The sequence below is a fragment of the Salvia miltiorrhiza genome, chromosome 8, assembly GCF_028751815.1.
Source record: "Salvia miltiorrhiza cultivar Shanhuang (shh) chromosome 8, IMPLAD_Smil_shh, whole genome shotgun sequence".
In the NCBI taxonomy this organism is placed as follows: Eukaryota; Viridiplantae; Streptophyta; class Magnoliopsida; order Lamiales; family Lamiaceae; genus Salvia; species Salvia miltiorrhiza.
The window spans coordinates 24,488,979-24,498,232 of NC_080394.1; the positions used below are offsets into that span (position 1 = coordinate 24,488,979).

Here is a 9,254-nt window from a genome sequence, read left to right on the forward strand (position 1 = left end):
AATGAGTTATTATGTTGTAAGAGCATATGTTGATGTTACATGATGAATCATGAGAGCGTTTATATCATATGATGTTATATGATTGAGGATGCATAATTATGAGTTATGATGTGATGTATTTGAGATGTTTTGTGATGAGAATTGTTTGAGCAGTTGTGATAAGTCACGATGATTTAGATGAAGGAATCTAATGTCATTGTTAAGAGAGATTTTTTTTTTACTAAGTAGAAGGATGAAATGAGAACTTAGAGCTAAAGCTTGAGAGAATTAGCAATTGCTTTAAGTACTTGTTGGTTTGAGTTATGAGTTTGAGTTATGAGCTTGAGTATAATAGCATGATTAATGATGAGTTATTAGCATGCTGCAATGAGATATTGTACGATATGTTGAGTTATTTTGTGACGCGAGTTTTGCTCACGCAACCTTAATGGTACTTGAGGAGGTATCATGAGCCATAGTCTTTGGAGATGGCTTTGAGAGAGAATTGTTGAGTTGTCTTACTGAGTCACGATGATTTAGATTAAGGGATCTAATATCATTGTTTAGAGAGATTCCCTACTAAGTAAAGACGGGACGAGATGAGAATTTAGATGTTTTGAGCTTGAGTTTTAAGATAACAGTACTACTTAATAGGAGTTTTGCTAAGTTATGTTTTGTTTATTTTTGTTGCTGGAGCCAAGTAGAGTTAGTTCCTAGAGTCACCTTTAAGTTCTCCTTATAGGTTGGCCAGGACTGTTGGCACTGCACGAAAGTGGACTGTTGTGAGATCGAACTCAGGAAAGATCGGATACGAGGACGAGGCGTACAGTATGTGGTACAGAGATACCCTAGCAGATTTTCAAACACATGTTCATAGACTATGAAAGGATGAAAGCCTTATGGTTGTTACTAGACTGGATGGCATCGTGCACCTAGTCCCCGTGCTACCAATCGAGTGGTAGGATTGAGCAAGGAAGAAAGCCACTCAATATGATGGGACATGTCGTCTTGAGCATTGGACCCACAGGAGATGGGATTTGTTACAGATACCCAGATTTTCTATGCGGATCTACTGATCGGATGCTTGTTTTCTACCAGGGACTCTAGAAGAGTGTAGTAGATATCGAGTCGATCCTTGAGTATCAGTTACCAAAGATGATAAAATGATAAACGATAATGAGGATGAGAAGTAGCCGAGGAGGGCTAGAGTTGATGAGGATGAGAAGAGAAGTCGATGTAGGCTAGAGCTAAGGATGATCTTGAGAGTATGCGCGGTACACCCTCGTTTTTGATTAGTTGCAATTACATTGCGATGTATATAACTTACTTAGGAGATACTGGTACTTGAGATTTTGACATGATGATAGATAAGCATGCGAATATAGTACCCTACTGATGTTAAATAGATGGATGTTCCTAGTGTGCTAAAGTAGCAACTAGATGAGTTAACTGGTAGCAATTACTGTAAGAGGTCCAGACCGAGACATAGTACTATTAATGGTGTCGGTTTAGAAGGGACATTACGATAGATACTATGGTTTTGTAGGGTTTATATAACCCCTTTATGTAAGTCCTCTAAAAAGAGGCATTCTACTGATGGATATATTAGGTTGACCAGAGTGGTCTTTTTGTTAGCATTTCGTGAGTGCTTATTGCCTTACAGATGAATGTTAAGGTGACCGTGAGGGTTTCCTTAAAGTTGAGTTAGTAAATTGAACTTGAGTTTTGAGGATGCTTAGAGCGTTGGTCGAGTTGAGTTTTCCTTTTGTGATTTCAAAAATGCCTCAAAGATGTCATCAAGAGTGTGATGTGAAAGATAGGCGGGATAATTCTCCGCCACCACCACCGCAACATGAGAGGAGAGTCGAAAAATATTGAACTTTCGAAACAAGAGTCTAGAACATAGGACCCTGAGTTTAAGCTTTTAGCTTGCTGGTGTGAACTTAAGTTTTGTTATGTATAGTATGATGAGAATTTAGAAGACCCAGAATTACCAAGTTCGGGATGATGTTTCCCGTGTAACTGGGAAGTGATTATGTTGGACCTGGCCAGTCCACATGATCCAAATCTCAGTAGACGTCTTTTGGGTTTATAAACCCCTGTATTTCAACTTCAGTTAAAAAAAAAAAAAAAAAAAAAAAATCAGATGGGTTCTCACTCTAGGTCATTTTGTTCGACTTGGTAGTTACTCCTTTCTACCCTCTGGTTATTTATTTGAGTCTCTTGAACAAATTTTCTGCAGCACTTTATATCATTCGAGATTTGAGCCTTTGCAACTTTTGAGTTGTTCTAGTAGATTCTTTTGAGGTATACGACTAAGAAGTGTTAGTATATTGACTTAGTAAGTCACCCAAACTATAGCATGGTTAATTGACTTTCAGTTGTGTCTAAATTAGTTGAGATTAGTATTTCTCCTCTGATTATTATCGACCACTCCTTTTGTTAACAATTTATAGTACAAACCGTAAGGTTGAGAATAAGGACTTGAGTTATTTTGTCTATGCTGATTTCACGATGGAATCATGGAAAAAGTGTTACACATGTGATATGAGAAAAGGAATGTATTGATGATCGTTTTTTTTTGTTAAAAATAGAATGTCTGGTAGATGAGAAGCTAGAAACGAGGTGGGGACAGAAATGAACCATCACGAAAGATGGATGAACTTTTTCTCGAGTAAAGATTGTTTTATCAATGAAACTAAGAATCCAGTTGAGGGTAAACTCTAGATTAAGACGATGAAGAGAATCTTTGATTTTCTTTGTACCGCACCAGAACGACTTCATATGTTGCATTCCAGTTGACTAGATCTACAGATTTTGGTGGGAGGCCAAAAGAAAAGCAATGACTCAAGAATGTTAGCAAACTTGTCTTAGTAAGACTATAAGACGGACACATATTACATATTTTTTTTTTATATCTGCGATAAGTGGAAAGAAACGAAAATGTTCAACCTCAAGCAAAACAAGATGTCTATGACCAAGTACGACCAGATTTGCTGCGACATATCCGTTATGCCCCACAATAGGTGGACATCGATGAATAGATGCTGAAGAAGTTTCGACCTGGCCTAAAGTATGAGATAAGAATGGCATTCGCCAACCACGGTGAGTTTACGTACTTTGAATTACTCAACAAAACTCTAGACGCCAAGGTAGTTATGCTCGGGGATCAACCGACACAAATTCAAACTGAACAAAGTGGTCAAGACATGAAAAAAAAAAAAAAAAAAACTTTTCACCCGTAGAAGGGATAACGGTAGTAACGCGTAGTTATATGAACCTGTAATTGAATGTAAGATCACTTAAGGTGGTAGCGAATAACTTGATGTTATACCAATATGGAACGTAGATGTAACCCTAGGAATGGACTGGTTAGCTGAGAATTATATGCTACGATTTATGCATTAAATGAGAAATCTCCTTCAAACCTTCAAGAATAGACGCATTAAGTTTTCAAGAGATAAGTATAAGGAGAGAATATCAGTTATTTCATACATACAAGCCATGAAGGTGATAAATAAGAAACATTACCAAGTTTTCCTTGTATACCTAAACGGATGAGCTAGCACAGAAAGGACAGTTGAGGACGTAGAAGTTATACGTGAATTTCATTATGATTATCCGGAGAACTTACCAAGACTGCCACCCAATAGATAAGTAGAATTTACCATCGACCTAGTACCAGGATCGACACGTGTATCAAAAGCATCGAACAAGATTACTCCAAGGGAGTTGGAGAACCTAGAGATCCAATTGCAGAAAACGACTAGACCTAAGTTTAATCATGTCTAGTGCATTCCCATCAGGAGCGCATATTTTGTATGTTATGAAGAAGTATGGTACTTTAAAAAGGCGCACAGACAATAGAGCGTGGAACAAATTAATACTCAAGAATAAATATCCTTTAGTGAGGGTAGATGAATTGTTTGACCAACTCAAAGGTGCAAATGTGTTTTCCAAGATCGATTGAGGATCGGATGTCATCACCCAAGACAACTTTTAGAACGGGTTATGACCACTACAAGTTTGTAGTTGTGCCATTCAGGCTAACAAATGCCCAGATATATTCATGGGCATCATTGATAGAGTATTCTACCTTCACCTGGATAAGTTCGTCTTAGTGACTCCAAGAATGAAGATGAACATAAGGAACATTTAGGGACCATGTACAAAAGTACTATTGGGTGAACGAATTTATGCCAAATCAGTAGGTGTGAGTTTTGCTCAAGAAAGTGGCATTTTCTGGAACATATTGAATGATTTGAGTTTAGATATGTGTTTATATTTATTAAATATTGCACGTATAATTTACTTAGATTAATTTAAACACCAAGGTTCAGATTTGATGAAGGCCGTGAGTCATAAGGCCAGAGACGAGCGATGCTCGATTTTAATTGAGTTATTTTGAGCATGCCAATGTGTTTAGTTAAAAATATTTGTATTTAAATTTTTGGAATTTATTTCCATTAAATACAAATTTTCTAACTATTCGATGATTTATTAAGTTGAGATATGTGGAGTATGTGAAGTCATGTAAGTGAACTAGCAGTGCATATGAGTTAATGCTATGTTAGTAAGACTATATGAATTATTTGAGTATTTATGAGATGAGCATGATTAGTAAGTTATTGAGCTTTTTGAATTACATGAGAAATGCATATAAAATGGCTAAGTATGAGAAATTAGCATGGATTAGATTTATTAGTTTAAATGAGGTAAATAAATTAGAGAAGCATGTTAATTAATTATAGTTGGAATTTAGTATTTAATTACAAAGTCCGAGATTTAATCGAGAACTATGAGCATGATAAATTGTTAAGATATAAATTATTATTTGAGTTTGATATCGATTATGTGTCTAAATGGAGTGAGTGTGAGAGTTATGAATAACGCACATAAATGTTGGTATCTGACACTCGAACAATTGGTGTCGAGTATAAATGATAGTTTACTGATAAATAGTTTTGATGATTTTGAATTGTAGTGCTAGAAATTCTAAAACCTGATAAGGAATTTGTAGTAGCTGATGAGACAAAGAGGATGGGTTGAACCTGAAAAAGATTATGATTTTGGTATTAACCATCACATGGACAAGACCAATGTAGTAGATGATACAGTGAGCCGGAAGGCCTCGTCTAAGATGTGATAAGATGATGATAGAAGTGATTAAACCACCCAGCTTGAGGAAAATTGTGGTAGGAGCACGAAGGAAGGATGAGAAGTTAAGAGTAAGAATAAGGATAAGAAGTTTCAAGAATTACCACGAGGAATCAAATAATGCTATCTTCTTTGAAGGGAAGATATGCATCTCCATGACAATGAACTTAAGAATAAGATAAAGCCACGACACCCTTATACTATCACCAGGAAGTACTAAGATGTATTAAGATCTAGAAAAAAATTCTAGTTAGGAGGAATGAAACGAGATGTAACCTCATTTGTTGAAATATGTCTTGCGTGCTAGCAAGTGAAGGTTTTATAACATATCATATTGTTACTTTGAGTATTTGAGCTCATAAAGTCTAGCTTAAAATCGTGTTTGGGACAAACCGAACCCTTAACGAACTAATGGATTTGTCGAGATTGATTTTTCGAATCCTTAAGACTTAAGCAAAGGTTGTCACGAAAGGGGGTAGTCAATGCCCACATGACTCGAGATTCCTTCAATGAATGAATAAAAGTTTATAACGGCATTTTAAGCTAACTGCTTACATGCTCGAAATGGTGGGTCTCCTTACAAACTGTTTAAGTTGCTTTAGGAATACTTTAGAGATATTAGTCGTTATAGTTCCGCTTAAATGACATAGAAATTACTAATAAGGTATGTTAAGGACGACTGAGCTAAACCGGGGTGAAAGCTGAGAACATGTTTTTGCCACTCATTGTGAGAGATATAATACCAGTTATCAATCGACTATCGATAGGTTGGCAAATGAGGCGTTACACGTGAGAAAATATAGATCACCACTTTGTTGGGATGAAATGACTAGATGATTGAAATCATCCGTCAAAATTTGATAGTGAATAAAATAGGGGCCATGATTGACAGAGTCATATGTTGACAAATGACAAATTGACCTATGATGTGAAAGTGGAGAGATAATTTCCATAAAAGTTTCTCCATCAAGAGAAATCATTGGACTCAATGTGAAGGGTAAACCTAAACCCTGTTTTATAGGCTCATACGAGATTGTAGAAAGGATAGGCCCAATAACTTACTGTTTGGCGTTAGCGCTAAGCTTTGAGAATGTGCGTAATGTATCCCATGTGTCGCAATTAGAGAAAAATGTTTACGATTCAAAACATATGATCCATAAGAACAACATTGTTATTAGTCAATATTTGAGTCACGAAGGAAGATCCAAATCTATCTTAGATCGGGAAGTTCAGGTACTAAGGACTAAGTCGATACCGATAGTAAGGGACCTATGAATATAACATGGTCAAGAATAGACTACGGTCTAACAAGAAAGTGAAGTACTCAGAGTTGTTTTCTGCGGTACAAATTTCGGGACGAAATTTCTTTTAAGGGGGATAGTATGTAATGACCCGACTTTTTATTAAGGATTATATACTTTTAAATTACTGATTTAAGGATTGATTATGGTAATTAGGGATCAGCATCCATTAATAAAATACGAACTTATATGAATTTGATAATTTATATATGTGATGATTTATTTTTTTTATTTTCAATAGATGATGCACTCAAAATATATTTTGAGTCCATTAATTTATTGTGGAGAATTTAACACTGAAGTGTTAAATATGAATCTTTTATCGATTGTTTACTTAAGCCCATGAGTAATTTAATTTATGTTAGAGGCAAGCTCAAGTGAATTTTATGCTTCAATGAGAATTAGGCTTATATATCTTAATGTGTTTATATGAGATTAAGCACATATGGTTCTCATTCATCCACATCCCTCTCATTCTTCTATTAAACCAATCACCAATACGTTCACAATTTTCTTCACCTACTACTTCACAATTTTCTTCACCAATACGTTCACAATTTTCTTCACCAATACGTTCACAATTTTCTTCACCTACTACTTCACAATTTTCTTCACCTCTAAAGTCAATCTCCAAATAGAATTTTGCTTCTTTAAAACCTATTCCACTATCTCAACTCACCCATTCCCACCTCTGCAGCAAGTTTTATAAAGTAATAGAGTGAAGATTATTCATCTCATTCAATTCTTCTTCACAATTGGCTTCTAATCTATGCCATATATAAAATCTGCAGAGACTAATACCATACACCTATTCAAGGTATTCCCGTTTCTATTATATTATGTGAAATTTCTGGGGTATAGATGGGAGTGTGGTGAATATTTGTACAAAGTTTCATGTTATTTGAACTTCGTTTACTACCCTTTTAAAATTTGAGAAGTCTACTGCCCGTATCTGTTGAAACTGTCGTGAGGCAGATGATTAAGTTAACTATTTCAGTAACCATATGTTGATATTTAGCTCTCAAATTTTTATGGTATAAATTTATATGCGTTATCTATCTGCATATAAAATTTGGGGTCATTCCGGAAACGTTTGCTATTTTTCAAAGATCTGGACTTTCAGTTGGCAGAAACTGCCGAATCTGGTAGGCGATGGGAAAATCGCTATATCTCTTAAACTACTTGGAGTTTTTCAACACACTTTTTTTTCAATTAAACTAGACTCAAAGAGGTTTCTATTGAAATAAAATTCGACTCCATACGAGTTCGGAGTAAAAGCAGTTTATTAGTTGAAGTTGAATCTATACAGTTTTGTTGAGATGGAAATGATTCAAAACAATTCCTATTAAGGATTTTAAAGTTTTATTGTTGATAAAATATCACTTTTAGTTTATAAAGGAGCTATTGATGTGTATGTATATATATTGGAGATTGGCATTATTAAATGGGGAAAAGGAAAACGTTTTATGTTTATAGAATTATTCTTTATTTATAATAGATAAATAAATGAATAAAATGGAATTTCCTACATCCTCAAAGGTACATGAAGTATTTTGATAAAGGAAGAACGATTGTATATGAGTTAGATATAGTCGTTTAAGGAAATATGGGTAGTTAGAGAAATGAGTGAATAAGTGATTCACTGCATTTGTTGTTATCTTTTCTATTATTCACTCGAACACATGTTTTCGTGTTATCAAAGGTTCAAATAAACAAAAGCGTCTGAGTAACCTATCGCGCTAAGGAAAGAGAATCGTTGTCTTAAGTAGCAAAACACTGCAATCAGGTGGGCATTACTTTTACTATACGTATATAGAGACCCCCTGCGTGTCGTAGGCCTCTTATACGAATGAATGCATGAGATGATTTAACTATTAATTTCAGTTTTATATATCTATCAAATGAGTTTAATGTTACATTTGAGCAAGTTATTTCGTTACAAAATATTTGAGTTAAAGTTATTTCAAGTATTGTCTTGCCATAAAATGTTTAAATTTTAGTATGATATCTATCTGCTTTGGCTTTGCCAATGATGCAATCGAATTCGGGTCCTGAGCAGTTGATAGCTATCCTGCCAGGGCTAGTGTACACCAGTGACCGTGAGTCATCTAGCGGGTTGGCCGGTCAAGTGACCGTGAGAGGTGGCCACCTCTCCGGCACACAGTTCCAGATATGATAGATTACAAGAGAACTTAGTCTGCAGACGAACTTTAAGAATCACAAATGAACTTAGTAAGCTTGGGCCTTTTTAGCGAAAAACTCCCTTGCTGTACTGTTTATGATGGCATGACAATTTACAGTTTTGAAGCATGTATTTTTATACCTAGGCATACGTGCCCACTGAGTGCTTTTGTACTCAGCCCTGCATATGTTTTCTAAATGTGCAGGTTGAGCTGATGTGATGATGGTGCTGCAATGAGCGGAGTCTCCAGGGTTGTTAATAAATAGTTAACCTGTCTAGAATATGTCTTCATACATATGTCTAGCTACTTTCCGCTGCAAGATGTTGTTGATGTTATAGTATGTTATGTCATACTTTGAGTCTTAAGAGAATGGTTTCATATGATGTATAACTTGATTAATGATATTAATTAAGTTTTATGCTGTCTTTCATAGACTATTTTCAATTGAGTATTCATGAATAAAAATGACGAGTTTTATTAAGATGAGTAAGTTTTACGGCTATAAATGACGCCCCTTTTCTTCCCCTTCTTCTTTAACCCCATCCCTAGTCGTAGATCACTCGGCTTAACTATCCTTAGTTAGGGCGGGCTGTGACAATAATAATATGAATAATGCAAATTTTCATTACACTTT

The 9,254-nt window shown here is 35.3% G+C and overlaps 1 long non-coding RNA gene across 1 annotated transcript; it reads left to right on the top strand.

Annotated features, from left to right (window-relative positions):
• Positions 1-6,194: 6,194 nt before the first annotated feature.
• LOC130997169 (uncharacterized) lies at positions 6,195-9,050 on the top strand. The gene is made up of 3 exons (XR_009092996.1): positions 6,195-7,254; positions 8,140-8,223; positions 8,825-9,050. It is a non-coding gene; the product is annotated as an uncharacterized LOC130997169 (long non-coding RNA).
• The last annotated feature ends 204 nt before the right edge of the window (positions 9,051-9,254 follow it).